Consider the following 15,422-nt stretch of genomic DNA (forward strand, 5'->3'; position numbering starts at 1 on the left):
ACAAGGCATTGGTCAGCCCGAGGCTATAGTAGAAGACACTTGCCCAAGGTGCCACACAGTGAGACTGAACCCAGGACCATGTGGTTGGTAAGCAAGCTACTTACCACACAGCCACTCATATGCCTATATGTATTTGTTTTGAAAATTAGTTTTTTAGGTAACTAGTCATGTGTTTTTTTTTTGTTTTTTTTTAAATAGTCTTCATTGTGTGAAGAGACAGTATTTAAATCTTGCTTGCTGGCGAACTTCTTCATCTGATAAACTTTTTTTTAAATTTTTCAAGATTAAAAACAAAAATAGTAAAAAGAAATTTCATATTTGTTTCAAATAAATTTGTTAGCCTTTGAAGTATTAAACCTACGTGGTGTTTGTAGTATTTTGATCAGATGCAAGGCCAGTTTTATTTCAGTATATTACTGGTAGATATTTAACTGAGTATAGAAGTTTGAAGAGGAATGTTGACAATTAGATATGATAGTCATTGTCATCATCATTGTTTAATGTCCGCTTTCCATGCTGGCATGGGTTGGACGTTTTGACTGAGGACTGGCAAGCCAGGAGGCTGCACCAAGCTCCAATAGTATGTATTGTAATATATTTAGTTTGGTGCTCCACGCTTTCAGCTACTTGTTCTATAGCTGTTATTTGTACTGATAAAAGGTGATCATCACTAATGATTTAACCCATGCAAACATGGTAAACTGAACATTAATATGATGATGTTGATGGTGATGATTCATATAATTTACCTCAATGTTGTCTTGTTTCCAACATCTGCATTATTACTCTCTTTATCAGCTTTTAAAATCCTTTTGGCATTGTGATCTGAATTGTCATGATTTTTATTAATTTTTTTTATTTTCTGCAAAATCAGATTTTGTTAATATTATTTAAAAATAGAAAATGCTAGAAATTAAACCATTATGCAAAACTGGAACATAGAATTCTTCATGCTATTAAGACTTTGAAATTTTCACAGAATTGCTTTCTAGAAGTTATCATAATAACAACACCCAGTAAAATAAATTTTTCAGGATAGTAACCGCATAGTTGAAGATGAATGAAGAAAAACAAAGATCTCCAGTCATCATTATCATTGTTCTATCTATGTACACATCAGTGGATGTGTATATAGTACCAAACTGTTTTCGAATTAGAAATCTTTATTTTGGACCAAATAATAATACTAGACCTTTGATGCATGTACATGTGTCAGTGCCTGAATGATTCCTAGTTAAAATTCAAATTGGTATCATGTATACACCTAGGAATATGACAAAGATGAAACACATTGAAACCTCATTTCAAAATAAATATTTAAAAGATGTTTCATCTCTATTGATGAGATTAATAGCTTGAAAATTAATAATCTTATTACTCTTGAACATTTACCTTACCCAGTTTCTTTTAGTTCTTTTGGGCACCAATTATTGATGTACCATATTATTTTGCTTTTTAGGGACTCTTAGTTTTAAAGTGAATATTATTAACATGAAGTTAATGACTGAAGTTATTTTATTTAACAAAATAATTGCATTCATTAGTTACACTTTCCACACTAAGTTGGTAAAGAGGACAACTTTCTTTGTTTCCGTTGATAGATGCTTGACTACATGTATCCTGTATATAGGAAATATGTTGGGAAAGTGTATTAGTCAAATTTGGTACAGAAGGCACATGGGTATAGCCTTAAGTAGGTAATCATTCTGGTATTACAGTTATATACTCTATTGATAGACTGTATTATTGTTAAGAGGAATGATAGAATCATTAAAAATAGACTTACAATAAGCAACATGGCAGCAGCTGAAAGCGCTCTGTATACTCTGCAAACTGAAGAAACCTATGCAGATGGACCAGTTCTTGGTACAAAGTTTTTGTACCACTACCTCAAAGACTGAGATATGGTAAGTGTACCAGGGTATAATTAGTCATAGTATAGCATCAAAATATTATTAACTCTGATGCAGGGAAGCTATAGGCTTGTTATTAAGACAGAAGAATTATGTTTTTGTGTGTTTTGAAATGTTAAGAAACTAATGTCTGTTGCACAAACTCCAGAAAGCCAGCTGATAATAATGGAAAACATGGAGGCCAAAATGGTTTTGTGATAGCTAATTTTCACATAGTGCTAGCAAACATTTATGTAGACAGTTGGGAACAGCATAGAATACATTTGAGCATACCTAAGGATCAATGTACTGTAAACTATTGACCAGTTCTGTAGCTGGGGTAGTATCACAGTTAATATATATCATAACATTGGAGTAGCATATTACATTTGGCCGTAAGAGAAATGGAGCAGGTTTAGAAGTAATGAAGAAAAAGACACAGTTCATAGAATAATAGGCAAAAGTTAGGTATGTCTAACAAGAAATATGGCCAGAAAAAGATTCCTTGATGTCCTGAAAGGAGAGAGGCTAGAAATGTTTTGAATTTATTTATTTGATCACAGAAATATGTTGCCTTTGGATGTTACTTGCAGTAAGGATTAACTCATTCTTGGAAGTGTTTCGGTCACATCAGAGAATATTGGATCTCAAAGGGATAGAGAACTGATATAAGGAAATTGTACATTGTCACCAAGGAAAAAAAATATATATATTAAAACAACGATGATTCCTGTATATTTTAGTTTAAATGATATAATGATTTGTTGGATAAATTAATAAGTAAGAATACAGAATTGTACATTCTGTTTAATGTTTTACTTGCCATCATGTTGTGGATGGATAAACTACTAGTGTGTATATGAGTATGATGGTGTTTGACATATTCCTTTTGTTCCTTTTACTTATTTCAGTCACTAGATTGCAGCCATGCTGGGATACTGCTTTGAAGAATTTTTAGTCGAATGTATCAACCCTTGTATTCATATTTTTTTAAAGCCTGGTACTTGTTCTATTGGTTCTTTTGCCAAACCACTAAGTTACACGGACATAAACACACCAGCACTGGCTGTCAAGCAGTGGTGTGGTGGTGGTAGTGGGGGGACACAGAGAGAAAGAGAGCAAACACACACACACGGCAGGTTTCTTTCGGTTTCCATCTACTAAACCCACTCACAAGGCTTTGATCAGCCCAAACCATGTTGTTGGGAAGCAATCTTCTTACCACATGGCCACATCTGTACTTATATGATGATTGTGTTTGTGTGTATATGGATGTTTCATTTTATATCTACTTTCAAGTACTAGCATGAACTGGACAGGTTATCATAGCCCAAGTCAGTTCTTTACATAACTACCCTCCTACATTTCATATTTGGCATGGTTTCAATGGTTGGTTGTCCTTCCTAACACCAGCCACTTTACAAAGTATATTGGGTAAATTTTATTGTGGTAGCAGTACTATAAAAATTATTTTGCCTTTGGCAAGAGTAGTGTCTCCTCTACCCTATACTGTTTCTGCTTGTTCAAGGTAACCTGAGTGAAAGGATGAATAGAAGAGACAGTCAATGTGGGGGAATCAGGATGAACGTACGAAGCAGAGTGATGGTAATGAGAGAGTTCTTGAAAGGAGTAATAGAAGAGAGCCAGTGATATATAACTACCGTTAGTTGTTGGCAGGTGTTGAATAGGAACACAGTGTGAGTGGCATGATGTAAGGGAAGAGTTATAGGAAGGAGACAGGATGATGTTAAAGAAGTGAAAGAGAGTAGTGAATGTCAACAATGAGTGACAGAGAAAGGAATTGTGTGTGTGTGTGTGTGTGTGTGTGTGTGTGTGTGTGTGTGTGTGTGTGTGTGTGTGTGTGTGTGAATGAGTGATAAGTAAGCAAAAAGATGGCTGATGTTGAGAGAGTGAGTAAACATAGGTACAGGTAAGAGTGATAGTGCTCCATAATGATGAGGTAGGGAATAATAAGAGAGGGAGTGATGGTTAATAATAAAGAAGGGTGGTGTTAGGGACAGTTGAAACAAATAGATCCTTAATTATACTGACAGTGTGGCAAGAAAAAGAAGTCATAGATGAAGGTAGAAGATTGGATGTAGACAGATATAATGCCATCCCTCATTAAACAGGAAACCTGATAGATGAGAAGGTATGAAAGAGAAGGAAGAGGGAAACTTCACAAAAACATAAAGGGCAAGAGACCCAGATGTAGATTTATATGCCATTTTCAATTACCAGCAACACCAATTTCTTGTCCATTTTCACCAAGTATGTATAGGCCAACATTCTCCAGTGCAACCTTTTCAGTACTCATTTCATGAGATTTAGCCGTTTGAGGTCAGTCTTCACTTTGGCTCATGTTTTCCTAGCTCTCCCATTTCTTACAGGTTCCATCAACTTTGAAAGCTTGGCACTTCTTTATACAACTCGTGCATCAGCTGCCCATATCAGCTCAGTCTTCTCTCTTACATACGTCCGGTTCCTCTTATATATCATTTTTTTCCTCTTGGTTCACTGGTTCTCCATCATTTATGCGCACTAGCATTATACATTCTACATAGTATGCTTGCTTCACTTCTTTACAGCCTTCACTTCTACATTCAAGGCACCCTTACCACTACATCACACTTAGTATACAATCTGCTGGGTGCGTGTGTGTATTTACATTAAGCTACGGATGCTTGCATAAAAAAACAATACCACAACAGAAAATTTAATACATATAGCAAAATGAAATGTATTAAATGATAAAGTCTATATGCGATAACACATTATAACTTGGTAGCATATCTAGGAGTGCTGCAAAGTCATCGGACAATCAAAATACTTGAGTGTCTAGCTCTAATATCAGCTACATATATGATTTATATGGTAAAGAACATAACTCATTACATATATTACTTGGGATAAGTTATTTGAGTTAATTAAAAGTAAACTTTGTAGTAGTAAATTTGGAAAAGTTAAGTTGAAATCATGAAAGTATTGATGAGTGTATTAAATATCTTGCTTTACTGGCAAAGGATTGACAGTGTATAGAGATTGGAAATTTCATTTTGGGATAAAATTGAAGATAGAGAGTACCACTGCTCTTGGTAAATAGTTAAGTATTGATTCAATCAGTCAAGCTGTGATATAATCTTCCAATCTTACAGTAGATACTTAGTAGTGACATTTGGTAAAGATCTGATTTGACATTTTGAAAGTCTGGATTTATTGAGTATGAGGTTCCTTCCAGTTATGTATAACCCTCAACATTTTGTGCCATTTTTTTTTATATGGTCTTGGTCTCTCAAGGATCTATCTACTTGATTTCAAATGTAGTAGCATGTTCTTTCAATTACCAGACACAATGATATAGTTTAACTGCATTCCTGTATTTCTGAAGAAAGAAGTCTGGTTAAAGTATACCTCCTATCTTACTGACATAGTGTTTAAGCATAATGTTTGAGTATGATTTGGTGGAGGTGATCTCTATCTCGTAGATAATCATTTCAGCATTACATGACTAAGTAGGGCATGCATTATTTCTATTGAAATAGTTCTTGGCATTGGTTGTTGAGTAGAAATGTTTATTAATGCTATTGGTGGTTGAGCAGAAATGTTTATTAATGCTGTGAAATTTTTAGCAATGTTAGACTTAGTATTTAAAGAGAAGAAATCTGTAAATCAGGTAATGTTGCAGTATCTCTTTCCATTGGATGGGAGTGGTAATTTAGTGTTAAGGTGTATATGAAATTTTATATTTAAAATGTACTAGTTTCTTGTGATTTATGTGGTAGTTGCATTATTGAAGATTAGTGGAAGTAATGGCTGTTAGAGTGCTCAGATATTGCCAGCCCATCATCTCTATATAAATCTACAACTTTTGTAGTGAATATATTTCATATTTCTAAATAAAGTGTGACTGAAGTTTCCTGACATAGAATGGACACTCATATTTATGTATGCATGCATGTGCTTATGTGTGTGCATGCAATATATATATATATTCAGGGGTTGGACAAAATAATGGGAACACCTAGCATCATAATTTTGAAATATCTATAAAACCGTGAAAAGCTTGTTTATTTTTGTTTTTTGATTTATTATTAGTGTTGCTTAATATGTTTTGCTAAAATTGCTGTTTCTTTTCAAAGTGGTCAAATTGTTGGTGCTTGTATGGCAGGCGCTAGTGTAACGAAAACAGTCGAAATGTTTGGTGTATCAAGAAGTACTGTCTCGAAAGCAATGACAGCCTTTGAGAAAGAGGGAAAAACCTCCTCATTGAAACAAAATTCCAGAAGAAAACCAAAGCTTTCAAATAGGGACTGTTGGACTCTTACGCGAATTGTTAGAAAGGATCACAAAAGTAGAGCTCCCAAAATTACTGCAGAGCTTAATGACCACCTCGAGAACCCAGTTTCCACAAAAACTGTTCGCTGGGAGCTGCACAAAACCAGATTTCATGGGAGTGCTGCAATCAGAACACCACTACTTTCAAGTACAAATGTTGCAAAGCGTTCAGAGTGGAGTAAAAACCTACAGAATTGGTCCTTAGAGCAGTGGAAGAATGTTATTTTCTTGGACAAGTCATCTTTTACCATATTTCCGACCACCTGCCGAGTATATGTGTGGAGACAGCCAAAAGAAGCATGTAAAAGTACCCATTACACTTTCGGAGTGGTTGGCATTAGAAAGGGCATCCAACTGTAGTAATTATCAAATCAGACTGGAGCATGATGCAGCCTTCCAGCTTGCCAGCTCTGGTCAAACCATCCAACCCATGCCAGCATGGACAACAGACGTTAAATGATGGTGATCACTCACACACACACACACACACGCACACGCACACGCACACACTATAAGATGTGGATTCAGAGAGTCAAATGATTATGGAACTTCTGCTTATGACACCAACCAGACCACATGGCACTGACAACCAAGTGAACTGTGATAGTGAAGAGTAAGGTTGTATTAGTGAAGCAAGGAGATGAAACAAAAAAGTAAGGGAGTAAGGGAAGGGAGAAACAAGAAAAAACAAAGAGTAACTGTGAAGAAGTTATGCTTTTCTGTCAACATCATTAGGTGAGGTCATGCTATTAGACAATACCTGTTAAACAACAGTCATAAATTCAACCATCATTCTGCCCCTATCAGATTTTCTAATCCATGCCTAATCAAAGTAACCTACTCCTTAACTCTCATACTACCTCTGCCACCTGTAATTGAAACCAACTCCATCAATTCTTTGCTGACTATTTTTGGAGGAAAATGTACTTCATCTCTTCCTCACTCAAGAAAGTTAATTGGATCTTCTCTTAGGTCTGTCTTTTAACATCTTTCACAATTTAACCCTATTACCTTCAAGTCTGCTGTACAGGTAAAGAACAGTGTTAGAGCACAATGAATAAAATGCTTGTCATCATCAGCCTTGAGGCAACCTCCCCCTCCCCATTGCTGTGCAAACACTCACCTTCTCAGTTAAATTACAACTTGGCTTTCTTGTGCCATGTAAGAACATGTTTACTAACTTTGAAGATCCAACTAAGATGTTTTTGCAAGCAACACTTCTGCAAATAAGGCTGCAAACTTTGTTGCTAATTTCTTCCCAGTCTGACACTGGACATGTACAAACATATCCAGGCAGCTCTGAATATGTGCCTGTATGCATGTATGTGTGTACACATGCATGCATGCGCCCCCCCCCCCCCGAATTTCTTTTCTTGAACTTGCTCGCTCTACCACTGAAAGCAAAATTTATTCAGTTACTATAATTCAACAATACAACCCTTTCAAGCAGCAAACTCCTAAACTAGCCCCTATCTTTGTCAGACTCTTCGATTTGGATATCATAATTTATGGAAATATATAATTTGTACTTCTCAAAGGAAGGCAACTTTTCAGATTCCACCAATTCCTGACCTGCCACTTTTAATTCCTACATCTCCTTAAGTATTGAAAACAGCCATTGACTACCAGTATGGTTTCTGTAGAACCACTTCTGGGGGATCTTCTTTAGTAAGAGAACTTAATATCACTTTTGTATCATTCAAGCAGTTTACCCTCTCTAGCCATTGGCTGGTCTCAAATCATCTGATGTTCCTTGTCCATCAGTCAGAAATCTATCAAATGCCTAGCTGATATTTTTCTATTTACTATGTATAGCCACTTCATATTAATCTTCAGAGCGTCTTATAATTTAGTCCCTTTTCTAAGTCTTCTAAATTCATTAACTTCATCTCACTTTGATTCTATAAAAATACTTTGTTTTTTCTTTATTTTTATGAAAATGATCTTAACAGCTGGTCATTTTGTGTTTGTAAAATGTGATGAAGGTTGGGGCTAGTTATCTTCAGAAGCCTAAAAGTGGATGTTGCAGTAATAATCTGCACTAATGTTATGAGATAAATGAAAAATTTTGAATAAGTAATTTTTCTTGGTAAAATTTTTTTAAAATTTAAATTTTGCTATTCCATACAAGTATCATGTCCGTGTTCAGCTCCAGATCAGCTTTATCATTTTTTTAATTTCAAAACAAACTACATTATTGAATGTGTCTTTTTAAGATGGTAGTGTGTTTGTGGGAGATTTGGTTGTTCTTTCTAGGTCAACAGACTGCATAGAAATTCCCTGTGTAATTTGAGTAGGTAAAAATATATTAATAAAATAGTGCTGCAGAGTGTGCCTAAATGCATTTAAACTGGTAGGACGTATATATATATATATATATAAAAGATAATATGCTATCAGATTGGCATGATGTGAGGTTTCTTTGTTGAAGACTCACCCACTTATATTCATTAGCAGAGAAACTATTTTATTTAGTAATCATTAATATCATTATTATTCTATTTTTCTTTATCAATAGTTTGTTTAAACATTTTAGTATCCTTGTAGTTCACTTGGCATCTTTATTATATCTCCTTCATGTACTTGTAGGTGAAGGTTGGCAGCCATGGATGACAAGCTAATACTTTGTACTTTTCAATATAGGACAGCCATTTTTCACTCAGGTGGCTGTTCCTGCTACAATGTAAAGGTATTACTTTTATCATTGAGCCTGTGTATGGTACTGTGAACACTTTATGCCAATCCCTCTTTTCTTTTGTGCTGCACTTCTCACCTTTGTGACCTTTAAACATTTCTTAGAGTCTTAATAGAATCTGTTTTGCTTTTCAACATTGACCCATTTTCCTTATGAAGATAAGCTAACCCTATTAATAATTTGTATTCAGAGTTAAAAAAAAGTATGAATATATTTTATTTTCCTCATATTTTGTAACTACCTTTTGCACTATACAATCTTAAAATTTGCTTTTTAAGATGTATATCTATATGGAATTAATTTTCCCTAATTTCTGTTTTGGCAAAGCAGTCTTTAAAAAATATTTTGAACATTCTTTTTCAACTAGTCTTAACATAAACCAGCTGTTGATTGTATTTTCTGTGATTGAAGAATTTCTTACATATTTTTTTCTTTTATAATTAATGTGTTATTTTGACTTTCTCAATAAAACTAACATATGTTCCTTTGTTTATAGAAATTAACAATTGAGGAAATAGGTACATGTAATGCTATGCTCTTTTATGTTCATTATTCTCCAAAATATTTTAAGTGTATTTAAGTCTTTTCTGTAGATAATGCCCCTCATTTACCATTTTCCTTGGTTTCACAATTTTTTTAAATTGGAAGAATACATTCTCTCTTTTTGCTACAAATGAATAAATATTGAGTTCCTATCTGCAATTTAGCTACTCTCTAAAATGACTTTATCATGGTTATATAATAATTTGTCCATCAGCTCTTTAGTTTCACAATTATTGTTAGCTGATATCAGTTTCAAAATGAACTGTCAGGAACTGAGTACAGATCTGTTAAATTCAAACATAGAACTGACATATCTTTATATATGCTTATTGAGGTATTTTGTGGACAGTGATAGGTTCTTTTGGCAATTATTTTCTTTTGTGTAGCAACTCTATACAAGCATACATACGTCCTCAATTCTTTATCAGGCCATGTCAATGCAACTGTCTTAAGTGTTCTTTCTTTTGAAATAAGATTCTTAGCACACATTTATTTATTCTATTGGCATAATAACTGAGACAGAGCTATGAAGAACTCATTGTTATTCATTTAAGATTTTATTGCAGATTTACACTGTATATAAGAAGCATAGTTCAAATTTACTAATTAAGCTGCCGGTCCTTATTTTGCACATCCATGGACAGCATCATATTTAATATAAACTGATATATGCTATTGTATTAATGATAACTATTGCTCCAATAGATAACAGCTGTCTAAGGCAATTTGAAAAAAATGTAGTTAGAACTTGTTTGGGTGGTAGTGTCAGGGTTATTTACTTGTATTTTAGTTTTGAAATATTTTTACTTTTGATTGTGTGAAACCTGGGGAGGATTTTCTTGCTCCTTGAGATATTTTATAATTTCTCTTTAATTCTTATCTAATGAAAATCTGACGGAATTTGGAATGTAGGGTTACACCATTTGTAGATACTTCCCTGTTGTAAACCAGTGAAGAAAACTGTAGTCACTCAACCTACAAGAAATAGTAGTCAAATCTGACCCACACTATCTTAGTAAAAAAATGATACATGAGATAATGTGGTTCTGGGTTCCATATACATAGATGAGATGGTGATGGCTGGAATGACTTAGATTACAGGTCTATCCAATTAGAAGCTGACCTGGAACTAAACAACAACTACAGCTTTTATATTCCTATGCTCTCTGCTTTATTTAGACAACATGAAGAACCAAATAGAAGAAAATATGGATCTTTTTTAAAACGGGGGCTACATTTTTCATTAACGAAACACTTTGAAACTTGGAACACTGGTAGAATGTGTCATATAAAACATCTTTTTCTCTTAGTCTTCTTAAAAAAAAACAGAAATCCATAAGTTATTCCATGTGAAAGTTGTCGTATTTCTGTAATTTCAACCAATCACTGACGTCCATCCAGCCGATATACATTAAGTGCCGACTACATAAACAAACAATTCTGAAACAATTAACCCTAACCCTAACCGTAGGGTTAGGGTTAGGGTTAAAGCAAATTTAAAATGAAAACAGCAAATAAAACGAAGGTATGGAGATTAAATACGCTTTACATCGCTTAATCAGCCAAAGGAGTAAATGTAAACAACTGAATACTTGTCAGTGATTGGTTGAAATTATCGAAATAAGACAATTTTTTACATGAAATAAAGTCGAATACAAAAATATTTTTCTGTTCTATAACACAAAATAGATAAGCATACGAAGTTTGAAAGTCTTTCCGTACCAAAAACACTACGTAAAACATTAATGAAAAATGTGGCCCCTGTTTTAAAATAGATCTGAAAATATTGCCAGATTTAAAACTGGATGCTATTCATAGGAGATTGGTTGGAATTTTATTATAAGAAATGAATTGCATGCTGATCCTTTCAGGTGTTCTTGTAAATAACTTCATTATGGAATACTTTCTCTGTAAGATAAAGAATGTGGTTCCTCTTATCGTATCAGTAAACTCATAATACAAAGATTATGAGTTTCTTGAGGGATATTGGATTTGTTGTTTGTATAAAGTTATGTTAGAGTACTTTGAAAATGCTTTTACTTGGGATAGTTACTTTAAAAATTATTTTTTATAATGTGGTTAAAAAAGTTACCGAAACCTATATGAAAATGCTAAATGGGAGGTTAGGATGGTCACTTTGATAATTGATAAATTTACATTTGATGTTAAAAAAAAATTCTCAGGCTTCTCCAGTTTATTCTGTTTTTAAAATTCAGATTATGATAACAACTGGTAAGCAATTTTCAGAACTGAATATAATAAAACAAGTTCTAAAATACATATGGTAGGGAATAAATAAGAATTGTAAAACAAGTTGAGTCCAAGAGTTATGTGAAATCTAAGACCAAAAGCAAACACTTTCCATTATTCTAATGTACTAATGCAACAAACATTGACAACTAAAACCCAAATCTATGATTGGTTGCAGGAAGCGATAAATTATTTAACTATGCTGACTACCATTGTTCAGCCAATAATATATTCCAGCATACTCCCAACTATGAAATAAGTGAAAGAATTTGGAATTGTTATCTATTTAGACAAATACAAAGATAAGTGTTGCACTGTGTTAATGAACCATTTTGTGAAAAATGGAATACTTAGGGATGAATTAGCTGAGTATGATACATTCATTGGATTTGTGACAGATTAATAAAAACAAAACTGCATGCAATGGAACTGAAAGAACAATTAGAGGTATTGAATGACTGGAGAGATTGTTATGATGACAACGAAAATAATTCAATACCAAGTGGTATAGTTCTGATAAAATATCCTGGATATGATATTTTAGATGATTTATTTTCAAGTTCATTCTAGGCAACTTTAAAATTTAACTTCACTTTTGCATTTTGTTATTGATTTTCATACTAGAAACAATGTTAAAATTCAAATGTATTTTGCTAATTTTAGCTTTACAACTGGTATATTTCTATTTATTTTTTTAACAATTAATATGGCTCATGATGTAACAAATTACCATATTGACACTATAGTTTGGATATATTTAAATTACTGAAAAAGATTGAAACTGTTTTATGCCTAAAATAAAGTGCTAAAAAGTTTGTATATGTGATCTTTTGTGTTAGAATATTATATAATTTTTTTCTGACTGGTGCATAAGTAGTCTCTCACTTATATTTATGAAGTAGTCCTGTTTTAACAGTTTTCTTGGACCATTTTATGTAACATAAACTAAGTATAAAATGCAAATAACAATATAAATTTTTCTCAGAGAAAGTTATGAGTAAAGCTAAGTTTTTAAAATTAGACAAGGGTGGATATTTGTGATTTCTCATTTTTTTTAGACATTGTTTGATATTATTATACATTGAGAAATTCAGACTGGTGTTCTTATAGTAGTATAGTCATGTTTCAGCTATTGTACTTTTTCAGGTCGCTGTCACGTTCAATAATTTTCTCAGAATTTCAAACTGAAACGTCTATTAAAATCCACAGTGGTAAATTGTTCTCTTTCTATTGTCTGCACCAAGGATATTCTATTTCTTATCGCTCTACTTGTGATTTTGTTTGCTAACTTGTTCTCTCGAACTAGAGGGTATGTACCAACTCACACCCACTAGCTAAACTGCCACATTTACATTCACTATTCCACTAGAGCCATTTTTTTATGGTATGGACAGCAGAATGAGAACATAAATTCACAAAAGGTTTCAGTTCAAAATTCTGAGAATCATATTGAATGTGAAAGCTGAAGAGTACATAGTCAAATCATTGTGCTTATAACAGCCAAGGTAACACTACTTCAAATATGTCAGTGTGTAATTCTAGTGAAGTTGTATCAAATTTAGGCATTGAAAGTTTTCGATAATGAAGCTATGTCAACATTTCTTTACTGACAAAAGTTATATTTGCTTGAATTTGTTTTCAGTATTTATTACCCATAAATGTTTATATCTACGTGTGTGATAATAATTTTTTATCTGGTGTTTACTGATGTTTAATGACCAAGAAATTAGAAAGGAAGCTAAAGCTTTTGATAGTATCTTCCTCTTATGAAAGGAACAGCCTCTTACCAAAGGAACAGCCCAAATTCTCTTTCTGTATAAAAGAGAAAATATATAATTTAGATCAAAGTTGTAAAATGATGCAGGGTTAGGATACATAGAAATGTACTGCATTGCAGACATGATCAACCCATGGCAGCTTGAGAAAAAAAAGAATATCAAATACTCTCTCTCTCTCTCTCTCTCTCTCTCTCTCTCTCTCTCTTTCTCTTTTACATACATACATACATACATACATACGTGCCTGTATACAAGTTGATGCACCTGAAAAAAGCATTTCAGTTTTAGATTTTTTTTTTTTCATCACATTTCAAACAGTCATTGGCTATCATTTAATTTTCGCTGGATGAAACGGATCTAAGAAAACTTGTATTTCATATTATTATTTATATTTAGTTTGGTAAAAATTGAAAGTAGTATAACCATATATGCTGTGAAGAAATATTTTGATGTTAATGAAACTGATGTTTCAGATTTAACATTGAAGTTGACTACTGCAAATTCATCACACCTGATCTTTTGGACATAACATTGTACATTATTACATTTTATGTCTTATTACTTCTCATAGGATAATTTTTTATTTGAAAAGTTAGCCAGAATTATTAATATCACTTTAGTCAATGACTTTCAGAAAGTTTCTATTTGTGCTGGAATACCTGTATGATTAAAATCACTTTGCAGATCTGTTGTATTATTTCCTTAACTAAAGAGTGAAATTTGATTGAGGGAATTCATAGAACTTATCAAATGTGTATATTTGTATGTATAGATTGATAGATATGGGATGGCAGAATTGGTACATTGAATGAAGATATCATGTGGTATTTCTTTTGCTTCAGTCACCTCTCTTGTGTTCAGTTAACTGGTTTTCAACCCCTATGGGAGAGATAAAAACAAAAACTAGACAACTTAATAAGTAGATTTAATATAGTAGATTCAAATCCTTAAATGACATAGAAGTATATGGATATTTCTTATGTAATAGGAGTATATCTTAAGCATTATTATGGGAGACACTATATCTAATGTATATCTTAAGCGTTATTGTTTCCATTGGAAAATTTTTTCATGGTATCTGTTCATTGAAACAGTATAAGTCTAATGTGACATGGTCTAGACTGCATGTGAATGACCCAAAAAGATCAGAAGAATCAAAGGTGGTAATGTTTCTGAGGAGCATATGTGGTGAGAAGTAAAGTGAAAAGAATTAATAAAAGATTGATCAGAGAGAAGCTTAACAATTCCTGGTGTAGTATAACAGTCTGGCACAAATCTCTCTATCCCAGAGATAGAACAGACAACTTTGCTTGGTATTTTCAGTTTCAGATGGATACATTGAAACTAGGGTAAATTATTTTATAGATATTGTAATTCTTCCAAACTGTTAATTGCCATATCTTTGATACTAACTGCTTCGTTTAATATTAGATTGTACTTTATTTTGCTACATGTCAAGTTTAGTATCTAATTTTCCATATTTCTTTTAGATAGGTCTGCTGAGCTACTGTAATCTTCATAGCAAGCATTAGTAGGTATGATAAAACAATAGTGTTGGTTTGTGTAACTGGATATATTTTTTAATTAATAGAAGGAAAGGAAGAAGATAATATGATATAATATAACATAGCTGTGTTGAGAATCTCAAATAATTCAACTGCAAACATGTTCAAATAAGTTTCAACGGACTTAAAATTATGAGTTACCCATGTCATTAGGAATGTTAAAGATATACGATAGTTTCAGGTAATTGTTCAGTTTACATATGCAAAGTAAGAAAAAATTACTTTCAAGTGAGTATAAAACCTTTCTGATTCATAAAGACTTTTGCATTTGTTTGTGAAGACTTTTCTGTTATTTAGATAAGAAATTTACTTCTCTCTCTCTCTCTCTCTCTCTCTCTCTCTCTCTCTCTCTCTCTCTCTCTCT

The 15,422-nt window shown here is 33.0% G+C and overlaps 1 protein-coding gene across 6 annotated transcripts in view; it reads left to right on the top strand.

Moving 5' to 3' along the window:
* LOC106883364 (PH and SEC7 domain-containing protein) overlaps positions 1-15,422 on the top strand; it is a 178,129-nt gene that overhangs the window by 59,757 nt on the left and 102,950 nt on the right. Inside the window, exon 2 of one of the 6 annotated variants that reach the window (XM_052968269.1) lies at positions 8,817-8,916. The exons of the other annotated variants lie outside the window; for them this stretch is intronic. The gene's annotated coding sequence lies outside the window, so the exon portion shown is untranslated. The remainder of the gene's footprint in view (positions 1-8,816; positions 8,917-15,422) is intronic. 6 annotated transcript variants of the gene reach the window in all.

This window comes from Octopus bimaculoides, chromosome 5 (assembly GCF_001194135.2).
Source record: "Octopus bimaculoides isolate UCB-OBI-ISO-001 chromosome 5, ASM119413v2, whole genome shotgun sequence".
Classification (NCBI taxonomy): Eukaryota; Metazoa; Mollusca; class Cephalopoda; order Octopoda; family Octopodidae; genus Octopus; species Octopus bimaculoides.